The sequence below is a fragment of the Bison bison genome, unplaced genomic scaffold, assembly GCF_000754665.1.
Source record: "Bison bison bison isolate TAMUID 2011002044 unplaced genomic scaffold, Bison_UMD1.0 scf7180017864094, whole genome shotgun sequence".
Taxonomy (NCBI): Eukaryota; Metazoa; Chordata; class Mammalia; order Artiodactyla; family Bovidae; genus Bison; species Bison bison.
The window spans coordinates 918,427-929,631 of record NW_011494666.1 but is presented as its reverse complement, the minus strand read 5'-3'; positions in this window follow the sequence as shown (position 1 = coordinate 929,631).

Genomic DNA, 11,205 nt, shown 5'->3' with positions numbered 1-11,205 from the left:
CTTTCACTTTCACTTAGGTTTGCTAATCTTTGGTGTTTTTGTGTAGGTTTCTTAAGAAAGATTAGCAGAAATGTTTCTACCTTTACGTAAGAAACCTTGGTAGGCTTCTTATAATATCTCTGCCCTGGGAATCTGAGAAAAACAATTGTAAGTAAGTTGGGAATTGTTTCCTTCTCTTCTAATTCCTGGGTTTATGTAAGATTATTTTTTCTTCCTTCAGTGTTCCATAGAATTCACCATTAAAACCATTTGAGCCAAAGTCAGGTTTTTTTCTGGATGCTTCTCTTTTTCACTGGTTTTTAATATGTGACTTGCTAAAGCTGAAACTCCAGTACTTTGGCCACCTCATGTGAAGAGTTGACTCATTGGAAAAGACTCTGATGCTGCGAGGGATTGGGGGCAGGAGGAAAAGGAGACGACAGAGGATGAGATGGCAGGATGGCATTACCGACTCGATGGACATGAGTTTGAGTGAATTCCGGGAGATGGTGATGGACAGGGCATGCTGCAATTCATGGGGTCGCAAAGAATCGGACATGACTGAGCAACTGAACTGAACTAACTGAACTGAAGATATGCCTTCTTGTGGTTTTCTTTACCTTTATCCTGTTTTTTTTTTTTTTAATTTCCTGGTTCTGTGGATTTATAGAAGTATTACTCAAAGAATACAAAGTTTGAGCTACGTAAGTCCTAGAAATCTGCTGGATAGCATACTGCCTATAGTTAATAATATAAAACTTATTAGAAACTAAAAATTTCTGACTCTAAAACTTTTGGTCTTATCACAAAAATAAGAATAAATAAAGACAATGGGGGAACATTTTGGAGGTGATAGGCATATTTAAGGCATAGATTGTGGTGACAATTTCATGGATACATATTTATCTCCAAACTCATTAGGTCTGTTGTCCACTATGGTTCTGTTGCTCAGTTGTGTCTGACTCTGAGACCCTGTAGACTGCATCATGCCAGGCTTCCCCATCCTTCACTACCTCCTGGAGTTTCTTGAAACTCATTTCCACTAAGTCAGTGATGCCACCCAACCATTTCATCCTCTTTTAATCCCCTTCTCCTCCTGCCTTCAATCTTTCCCAGCATCAGGGTCTTTTCTAATGAGTCAGCTCATTGCAGCAGTCGGCCAAAGTGTTGGAGTTTCAGCTTCACCATCAGTCCTTCCAATGAGTATTCAGGGTTGGATTTCCTTTAGGATGGACTGGTCAAAATAGAATTCGATCTTGCAGTCCAAGGACTCTTGAGAGTCTTCTCCAATACCACAGTTCAAGAGCATCAATTCTTTGGCTCTCAGCCTTCTTTGTAGTCCAATTCTCACATTGGTGTGGTACTTGATTACTGGAAAAGCCATAGCTTTGACTATACAGACCTTTACATTAAATATGTATTGCTTTGGGTTGGTCAATCATACCTCTATAAAGTGGTTTTAAAGACATTTTGAAATTTTGCCTGTTTTCTCTCTCTCTTTTTTTCCCTTTTAATCTGTCTTTTCTCTTCTTTTTATGGAATCCCAGTTGTTCTGCAGGTAAGTGAGGTTCTGTTTATTTACTTTTCAAACATTTTCTCCTCAGGACTTTAGTTTCCACTTTTATTTTGTCTTCGTCTACTAAACCTTTTATCCCCTCTCTCTAATCTGTGATTAAGTCCTTCCTGTTAAATTTTCCTCTCAGATATTGTTTGTCAGCCTTATAAACCATATTTGCTTTTTTTAATCTTTCATTTCTCTCCTCATTAGATTCTTATTTTCATTTAAATCCTTAAGAATATTTATAACATTGTTTTACTGTATTTGTCTGCTAGCTGCATTGCTTCTGCCATTTCTCAGTTCATTGTTATTAACAAGCATTTCTCCTGACAATGGGCTTCAACAATGAGCTTCATTTTCCTGCTTCATGTTTAAAGAAAATTTTAAATGATTATAGTCATTGTGAATATTGCTCTGATAAGTGTATAGAATTTTCTGTCTTCATTTAGAGAGGACTGAAGTATATTTTGACAGGAAACTTAATTGCTTATGAATTAGTTTGAACTTACCTTTCAGCTTTTTAAGAGTAACACAGGGTAGATCTACCGTGAAGACTTCTGGGGTCTCTATCGAATATCTCAGGTGTTCAATACCTTCAGTTTGGGTAGCCAATGCAAAACAGTCTCCCATCTCTGAGTGAGGGTTTTTGTTTTTTTTTTTTTAATTTATTCAGTTTACAATTCTCTTGTAGTTTATCATTTTTGCCCAGCTTCTTAGGCATTTCCCCCACACACTGCTTAGTTTTACCCCTCATGTGTTGCTTAGTATTAAGCAAAAATCTCAGGAGGCCAATGCCTGTTCCTGGAGCTATTTCTCTGGGAGCTTTCTCATCTTTTGTATTCTGCCCTGCAAATCCAGCTTTCTCAGCCTCTGAGAACTTTAATCTCTACCCCAACAGCTCAGCAGGACTGCTATGCTTTGCCTGGATTCATCTTCCCTGCTTTGAAATTTAGAAAATGGAAAGTTGCAGTGTATAGTTCATTTTTTTCCTCCTCTCTTAGGTAACACAGTCCTGGACTGCCAGTTGCCCAATGCTAAAAATAGCAGTTTTGCATATATTTTCAGTTTCTAATCATTGTTTGTAATGAGCAGGCAAGTCCAGTCACTGTAACTGTCACAGGCAGAAGTGACTGTCCTTTGTTCAGGTTTTAATCTCTCTTTTGAAATTTAACTGTGTCAAAACAATAATTTGGGGTGGTTTATTTCCAAAATCCACATGTTCCTCATATCTACTGACCTTAAGTGGAATTAGTAACAGAAGCTTTTATTTTGGAAATCCTTAGATCTCTCTGGTCTCAATTTTGATGATGAAAAAAAGAAGAATGAAACATTTAAGCAAACAAATTTCCAAAAGCAGCCTCAAAACAGCTAATTGTGTTTTGCTTATTTCAGCTTTTCATTTATGGTTTTAAGAGTGAAATTCATATTCCTAAGAATAAATTAGTACTGTTGGAAGATTTTTTTATGCCTCTATCCTGTTTTTATATACTAAAATAATATTCTTGAATCAAATTTCAACACTAATAACAAGGCAAGAAAAAATGAGAACATCAGCAAAAAAATATCCTGCATTGCAGCTAAACTTTGCTCTCTGTTAGTGAATATTTTGCCATGCAGGTAAATAACACAAAAGGAACAACTAAGCATTAGCTGTCTCCTGGCATATAATGTGTAAAGATGAATTTCAATGTTACACTTCGGAAGCTTTAAATAGTGTTCTGTTCCCAAACTGAACTTTAAAGAGTTCCCTTCTGGTTCAAAGTGAGGTTTAATCAGTGTTTCTAACACTTGGCACGATCCACTCTTACTTCTTATGTTCTATCTGTTCTTGCTCCAAATCAGACCAGCACATCACAAAGGCAGCCCAAGACTTTGTGGCTGGGAAATACCAGGTTTCCTAGTGAGGACCTGAAGTTCTATGTACTTGGTGAGTCCCTGAAGCTCAAAGTGGTGTTTGTTTTGGTCAGTGTTTGTGGCAGGAGGGGAAACCAAGAGCAAGGTTGGGCACAGTACCTTGCTTGCCATGGTAGAGCGTGCTGAAGTGACATGGAAATGGGAAGTGTTCTGAGGATGTAAGCACTTGATCCCTTTGAATCAGTAGATGAAACGATGCTGTTAACAGCACTGGCAGGTCATTTGACTTCTACTCATAAATTATTGGGGACTGTTCTGGTAAAGATGGTAAAGAATCCACCTGCAATGCAGGAGAAGGGATTCGATCCCTCCGTTGGGAAGATCCTCTAGAGAAGGGACTGGGTATCCACTCTAGTATTCTTTCCTGGAAAATTCCATGAACAGAGGAGCCTGGTGGGCTACAGTCCACAGGGTGGCAAAGAGTCAGACACGACTGAGTGACTAACACATGCGCGTTCGCACGCGCACACACACACACACACACACACGAATTTTTGATCTCTTCCTCTACAAATGCAACAGGGCAGGTGAACACACATTTTCTAATTAGTTTTGCCATCATCAGGTTTTGATCACCTTCCTATGGACGTGTTTTCTTCTATGGGTAAGTAAATTAACTCCAGCTGTTCTGGTGTGTCAATTCTTTCAACAAGCTTGGTCCTTATCTCTGATTTGACTGCATGAATTCCAACCACTGTCTCTAATCTAATATTTAGTTTGACTTCTTATTTCCTAGGTTCCTAGTATATCTTTAGGACAAAAATCGGTGAAGTTAACAATAAATGATTATAGGTTGAGGCAAGATGTAAAACTAATTTAAAGAATGGAGATGTGACCATTTTCCAGCTATTTTTGCTTTGAAGTCATTATTTTTGTCTGGTCACTTTTCTTCCCTCTAATTTTCCTATTACTATTAACACATTTATTGACCAGAGACATATTAATACACTTTTTGTTACCCAAACATCATCACTTACATAATAAATTGCCAGGTGAAGGTGCTAATTTCTGCCACAATCCCACTGTCAATAATGATTCCAGATACTTATCTTAGTTCAGAGTAATACTTCAGTACTTTTTGAAAAGGTAATAAGAAAGGTACAGAGATATTAAAAAAGTAATAAATGAAAGGAAATGATCTGGGCCCAAAAGCTAAAAATGTGAATATAATGGAAGCCTGGAGACTTTTCAGAAGAAAGGAAGCCTGCATCGCATTTTGTTTGATGTTTGGGTAAGATTGTCCTTGTGTACTTCTTAATTTGCCTGGATATATCTAGTTAGTATTTGAATTCAGGTAATTGTGATCTCATGTTCATTTTGTGACTTTTAACACTTACATTAATGAGAGATTTGTCAGTGTTTTGGTGTCTTTGCTGCTGCTGCTGCTGCTGCTGCTGCGTCACTTCAGTCGTGTCCGACTCTGTGCGACCCTATGGACAGCAGCCCACCAGGCTCCTCTGCCCACAGGATTCTCTAGGCAAGAACACTGGAGTGGGTTGCCATTTCCTTCTTCATTTGGTGTCTTTAGGAGATACCAATTTTATGGAATGATTTGCTGCTTCAGTCATGTCCAACTCTGTGCAACCCCAAAGATGGCAGCCCACCAGGCTCCCCCGTCCCTGGGATTCTCCAGGCAAGAACACTGGAGTGTGTTGTCATTTCCTTCTCCAATGCATGAAAGTGAAAAGTGAAAGTGAAGCTGCTCAGTCGTGCCCGACTGTGTGCAACCACATAGATGGCAACCCACCAGGCTCCTCCATCCATGGGATTTTTCAGGCAAGAGTACTGGAGTGGGGTGTCATTGCCTTCTCCATGGAATGATTTACATGGAAATAAATATGACTTTAACTTCTCAAATCCTTAATTCTCTCAGATATATGCATATTTATAATCAATTTCAGGGAAATTATATATTTTATTTTTATTTATTTTCTAATTGGTGAAAAATTGGCTTAAAAGTTTGCATTGGCTTCTGCTGTACAACAACACAAATCAGTCATAATTATATATGTATCTCTTCTCTTCTGAGCTTCCCTCCCCTCATCCTATCCCACACCTCTACTTCATCACAGAGCACCAGGCTGGGCTCGCTGTGTTATTTAACAACTTCTTACTATCTAGTTTACATCTGATAGTGTAATATATAAATATTTACATATTTATATGAAGTCTTCCCTAGTAGCTCAGATGGTAAAGAATCTGCCTGCAATGCAGAAGACCCAGGTTCGATCCCTGGGTTGGAAAGATCCCCTGGAAAAAGGAATGGTTACCCACTCCAGCATTCTTGCCTAGAGAGTTGCATGGACAGAAAGTCTGGCAGTTTACAGTCCGTCCCATTTGAATGCAGAGTTCCAAAGAATAGCAAGGAGAGATAAGAAAGCCTTCCTCAGTGATTAATGCAAAGAAATAGAGGAAAACAATAGAATGGGAAAGACTAGAGATCTCTTCAAGAAAATTGGAGATACCAGGGGAACATTTCATGAAAAGATGGGCTCAATATAGGGCAGAAATGGTAGGGACCTAAGAGGAGCAGAAGATATTAAGAAGAGGTGGCAAGAATACACAGAAGAACTGTACAAAAAAGATCTTCACGACCCAGATAATTATGATGGTGTGATCACTGACCTAGAGCCAGACATCCTGGAATGTGAAGTCAAGTGGGCCTCAGGAAGAATCACTATGAACAAAGCTAGTGGAGGTGATGGAATTCCAGTTGAGCTATTTCAAATCCTGAAAGATGATGCTGTGAAAGTGCTGCACTTAGTATGCCAGCAAATTTGGAAAACTCAGCAGTGGCCACAGGACTGGAAAAGGTCAGTTTTCATTCTAATCCCAAAGAAAGGCAATGCCAAAGAATGCTCAAACTACTGCACACTTGCATTCATTTCACATGCTAGCAAAGTGATGCTTAAAATTCTCCAAGCCAGGCTTCAGCAATATGTGAACCGTGAACTTCCAGATGTTCAAGCTGGTTTTAGAAAAGGCAGAGGAACCAGAGATCAAATTGCCAACATCTGCTGGATCATGGAAAAAGCAAGAGAGTTCCAGAAAAAACATCTATTTCTGCTTTATTGACTATGCCAAAGCCTTTGACTGTGTGGATCACAATAAACTGTGGAAAATTCTGAAAGAGATGGGAATACCAGACCACCTGACCTGCCTCTTGAGAAATCTTTATGCAGGTCAGGAAGCAACAGTTAGAACTGGACATGGAAAAACAGACTGGTTCCAAATAGGAAAAGGAGTATGTCAAGGCTGTATATTGTCACCCTGCTTATTTAACTTCTATGCAGAGTGCATCATAAGAAACTGGGCTGGAGGAAGCACAAGCTGGAATCAAGATTGCCGGGAGAAATATCAATAACCTCAGATATGCAGATGAAACCATCCTTGTGGCAGAAAATTAAGAAGAACTAAAAAGCCTCTTGATGAAAATGAAAGAGGAGAGTGAAAAAGTTGGCTTAAAGCTCAACATTCAGAAAACTAAGATCATGGCATCTGGTCCCATCACTTTATGGCAAATAGATAGGGAAACAGTGGAAACGGTGGGTGACTTTGTTTTTCTGGGCTCCAAAATCACTGGAGATGGTGATTGCAGCCATGAAATTAAAAGATGCTTACTCCTTGGGAGGAAAGTTATGACCAACCTAGACAGTATATTAAAAAGCAGACATTACTTTGTCAACAAAGTTCCGTCTAGTCAAGGCTATGGTTTTTCCAGTAGTCATGTATGGATGTGAGAGTTAGACTATAAAGAAAGCTGAGCACGGAAGTATTTACGCTTTTGAACTGTGGTGTTGGAGAAGACTCTTGAGAGTCCCTTGGACTGCAAGGAGACCCAGCCAGTACATTTTAAAGGAGATCGGTCCTGGGTGTTCATTGGAAGGACTGATGTTGAAGCTGAAACTCCAATATTTTAGCCACCTGGTGTGAAGAGCTGACTCATTTGAAAAGACCCTGATGTTGGAAAAGATTAAGGGCAGGAGGAGAAGGGGACGACAGTGGATGAGATGGTTGGATGGCGTCACTGACTCAATGGACATGGATTTGGGTGGACTCTGGGAGTTGGTGATGGACAGGGAGGCCTGGTGTGCTGCGGTTCATGGGGTCCAAAGAGTCGGACGTGACTGAGCAACTGAACTGAACTGAACTGATGGGGTCGCATTTAACAGACGCACACAGTGTATATATGTCCATACTACTTTCTCAATTCGTCCCACCCTCAACTTCCTCCAGAAATCTGTATTTTTTAAGTTTTTGTTACAAGAATCACAGAAGTTAAGCATTTATTCCCTTTCCCAATTTTTCCTCCTCAAATTCTTTCTGTTTTACTCAGTGTGTCTCTGTCTCCCTCTATTTTTACTCACGAGTTGACTTTGTTGGTATATTCAGTTTGTCATTCATTAAATGTGACTGGAAGCGAAGTTCCATTAGAAGTTTAGCACAAACATGACTGGTTTATTTCAGTGTAAGCCCATCGACCAAAGGTGGAAAAAGTTCAAAAAAATTCTATTTGCTGGAAAATTTGCTAATAAACTTTTGGTGGCTCAAAGGCTTGCTCACAATGTGGGATTTGAGGGTGGGGGCCCGGGTGGAAAGAAGACAAAATATAATAAACACAGCAGAAACTCACTGGCATCAAACTGATTGGAGTGTGTTAGGAAAACAACTTATGAGAGAACTATGAAAACAGGCTTTGTACTTTGTAAAGTGGAACGTTTCAGAGATGCCGATTATAAAGATTGGAAGTAATAGCAGTGCCCCAAGGCAAGGTTTCTGTTTCAGGCCTGCCTATGCACATTTTATTCTTCATTCATAAAGAAATCTTAGTTTGCAAACAGGATGTATACCAGACCCCTCGAGGATCTAAGAATTTCGTCTACACAGAGAATTAATGTAAACACATGCCCTTCTTTTAGAGTGAGAAAAGGTTAAGCTAAAAGGAAACAAATGACATTTAGCTTATCTGATATTTCAAAATTAGAAAAAAAAAATGTATGAATGGAGAATCAGATTTGTTTTTATTAAAAACATATTTTAGAATATTTTCTTTTGTGGGGGGCCAAATTTATTTTCTTCTTCCATTTGTTGACTCCACTGTGAATTTCAATAAGTTCTTGGTGTGTTCTTGGTTTATTTGACTTTTGATTTTAAAAGGCAAGGGATGAATTTCAGCCTCTAAATGTGGAAGAATGCTTTTGGAGTGAAGTCCTCCCAGTTTCCTGGAGGAAGTGGCAATTAACTTGGCCCTTAGAGAAGGGCATGACTTTAATAATAAAAGGATGGGGTAGAGTCCTTCCAGACGGAGAGGATGGGATTCATAAGTGATAGAAGACCAAATAGCTTTAGATGAGTGCTTGCGTGTGCATGCTCAGTAGCTCAGTCTTGTCTGACCCTTTGAAACCCTATGGACTGTAGTCCACCAGGCTCCTCTGCCCATGGGATTCTCCAGGAAAGAATACTGGAGTGGCTTGCTATGCCCTCCTCCATGGGATCTTCCTGACCCAGGGATGGAACCCATGTTTGCTGGCATCTCCTGCATTGCAGGCAGATTCTTTAGCCACTGAGCCACCTGCGAATCTCAGGTGAGTGATGAGTGAGGTGGCCTTATAATGCATGACAAAGGCAAAGGAGGAGAAAAGGTGTGAAATTTAGACTCATACCTGCCCCGGAATGCCAGGACTAAGAGTTTTATTTGGAGATTTTGTTCTTGAGAGATGTAGACAGTTTTAAGTATATAGTGAAGAGGCAAGCTAGGAAAAAAAAAAAAAGATGTTTATGGAGCTATTCCTCTGTGCTATGTATTATATAGGGGTGCCACGTTTCCCATTATGCAAAAAAGGAAAACTAAGACTCAGGGATGTTGGGAACTTGCTGAAATCTGTAGGTTGAGCATTTGGATCCAGTGCTGTTGAAATGACATCAAAGCTTCATCAGTGACAAGATGTAAGAGATGCTTCAGATCCAAGAGTTGCTTCAGATCCAGCGATCTGGCATTAGACAGAGAGGGGGCAAGAATGCAAGATGGGAAACTCTAGACTGATGCGACTTAGCAGCAGCAGCAGCAGCCTGCTTCTGGGTGCCTGTGTATGCTATGCGTGCATGCTAAGTAGCTTCAGTCATGTCCCACTCTTTGTAACCCTATGGACCCCTATCCAAGGGATTTTCCAGGCAAAAATACTGGAATGGATTGTCATTTTATACTCCAGGGGATCTTCCCAAGCCAGGGATCAAACCCGCATCTCTTACATCTCCTGCGTTAGCAGGTGGGTTCTTTACCACTGGGGCTTCCCTGGTAGCTCAGCTGGTAAAGAATCCGCCTGCAATGCAGGAGACCTGGATTCGATCCCTGGGCTGGGAGGATCCCGTGGAGTAGGGAAAGGCTACCCACTCTAGTATTCTGGCCTGGAGAATTCCATGGACTGTATAATCCATGGGGTCGCAAAGAGTCGAGCCCAACTGAGTGACTTTCACTCACTCACCTCTAGTGCCCCCTGGGAAACCACATCTAAGTAGACCTCATAAACTAAATCTAATGATACAGAATGGAGGGCAGACACCAGAATTCTAGTTTTGTCCTATTATTTTTTGTGATTATCAAAGTTAATAGGATTTCAGGGTTAGCATGCTAGACATGCTTAATTACTTTACCAACAAAGGTCCGTCTAGTAAAAGCTATTGTTTTTCCAGTAGTCATGTATGGATGTGAGAATCAGACTATAAAGAAAGCTGAGTGCTGAAGAATCGATGCTTTTGAATGTGGTGTTGGAGGAGACTCTTGAGAGTCCCTTGGACTGCAAAGAGATCAAACCAGTCCATCCTAAAGGAAATAAGTCCTTAGTATTCATTGGAAGTACTGATGCTGAAGCTGAAACTCCAGTACTTTGGCCACCTGATGAGAAGAACTGACTCATTTGAAAAGACCCTGATGCTGGGAAAGATTGAGGGTGGGAGGAGAAGGGGAGGACAGAGTATGAGAGTTGGATGGCATCATGGACTCAATGGACATGAGTTTGAGTAAACTCCAAGCATTGGTGTTGGACAGGGAGGCCTGGCGTGCTGTAGTCCATGGGGTCACAAAGCATCAGACTCGACTGAGTGACTGAACTAAACTGACCATGCTTAATATTATACTTTATCTTAGCTTCCCTTGAAAATGCCCATAGTGATACCCAGCGTGGCAGCTGCACTATAAATTAAACACAAGAGGAGAACAAGGGCAGAATTTTCTTGAATTTCATCTCAGGCATAGTGGAGTTGAAAATCTCAGTCTTAGGTGACATATGCTAAGTTCCAGTCTCTGAACTCAGACAAGAAAGAAGCCAGCAGAGCAAGTAGGCACATTAATTTCTAAGTTGTTAGTGTATTCAGATCCAAACTCATTAAATGCAGAGCCCAGGTCTTTTCTCATTTCTTCTATATGTTTGTCATCCATTTCTCTCTTGACATTCATTCAGAGACCACACATGTCAGCACACAAAAGGCCAGGAGGTAGTGGAAATAAGAGGTGGGCAGAGATGACAAATGAAACACCCGAAGATTAGATGAAGAGCTGTGAACTGCATCTGATTCTCATGTTGTCATAGCAACTACCGTTATGGCTGATGAAGACGCAAACTCACTAGGCGCCCCTTAGATAAATTCCTCCCATGTGCCACAAGAAGAGCAATGCGTTGTTGTATCTTCTCTTGGATTTTGGATTCATTGAGACAAACTCCTCAAATTCAAGTGGTTTATGGCTGGGGGGGGGGGGG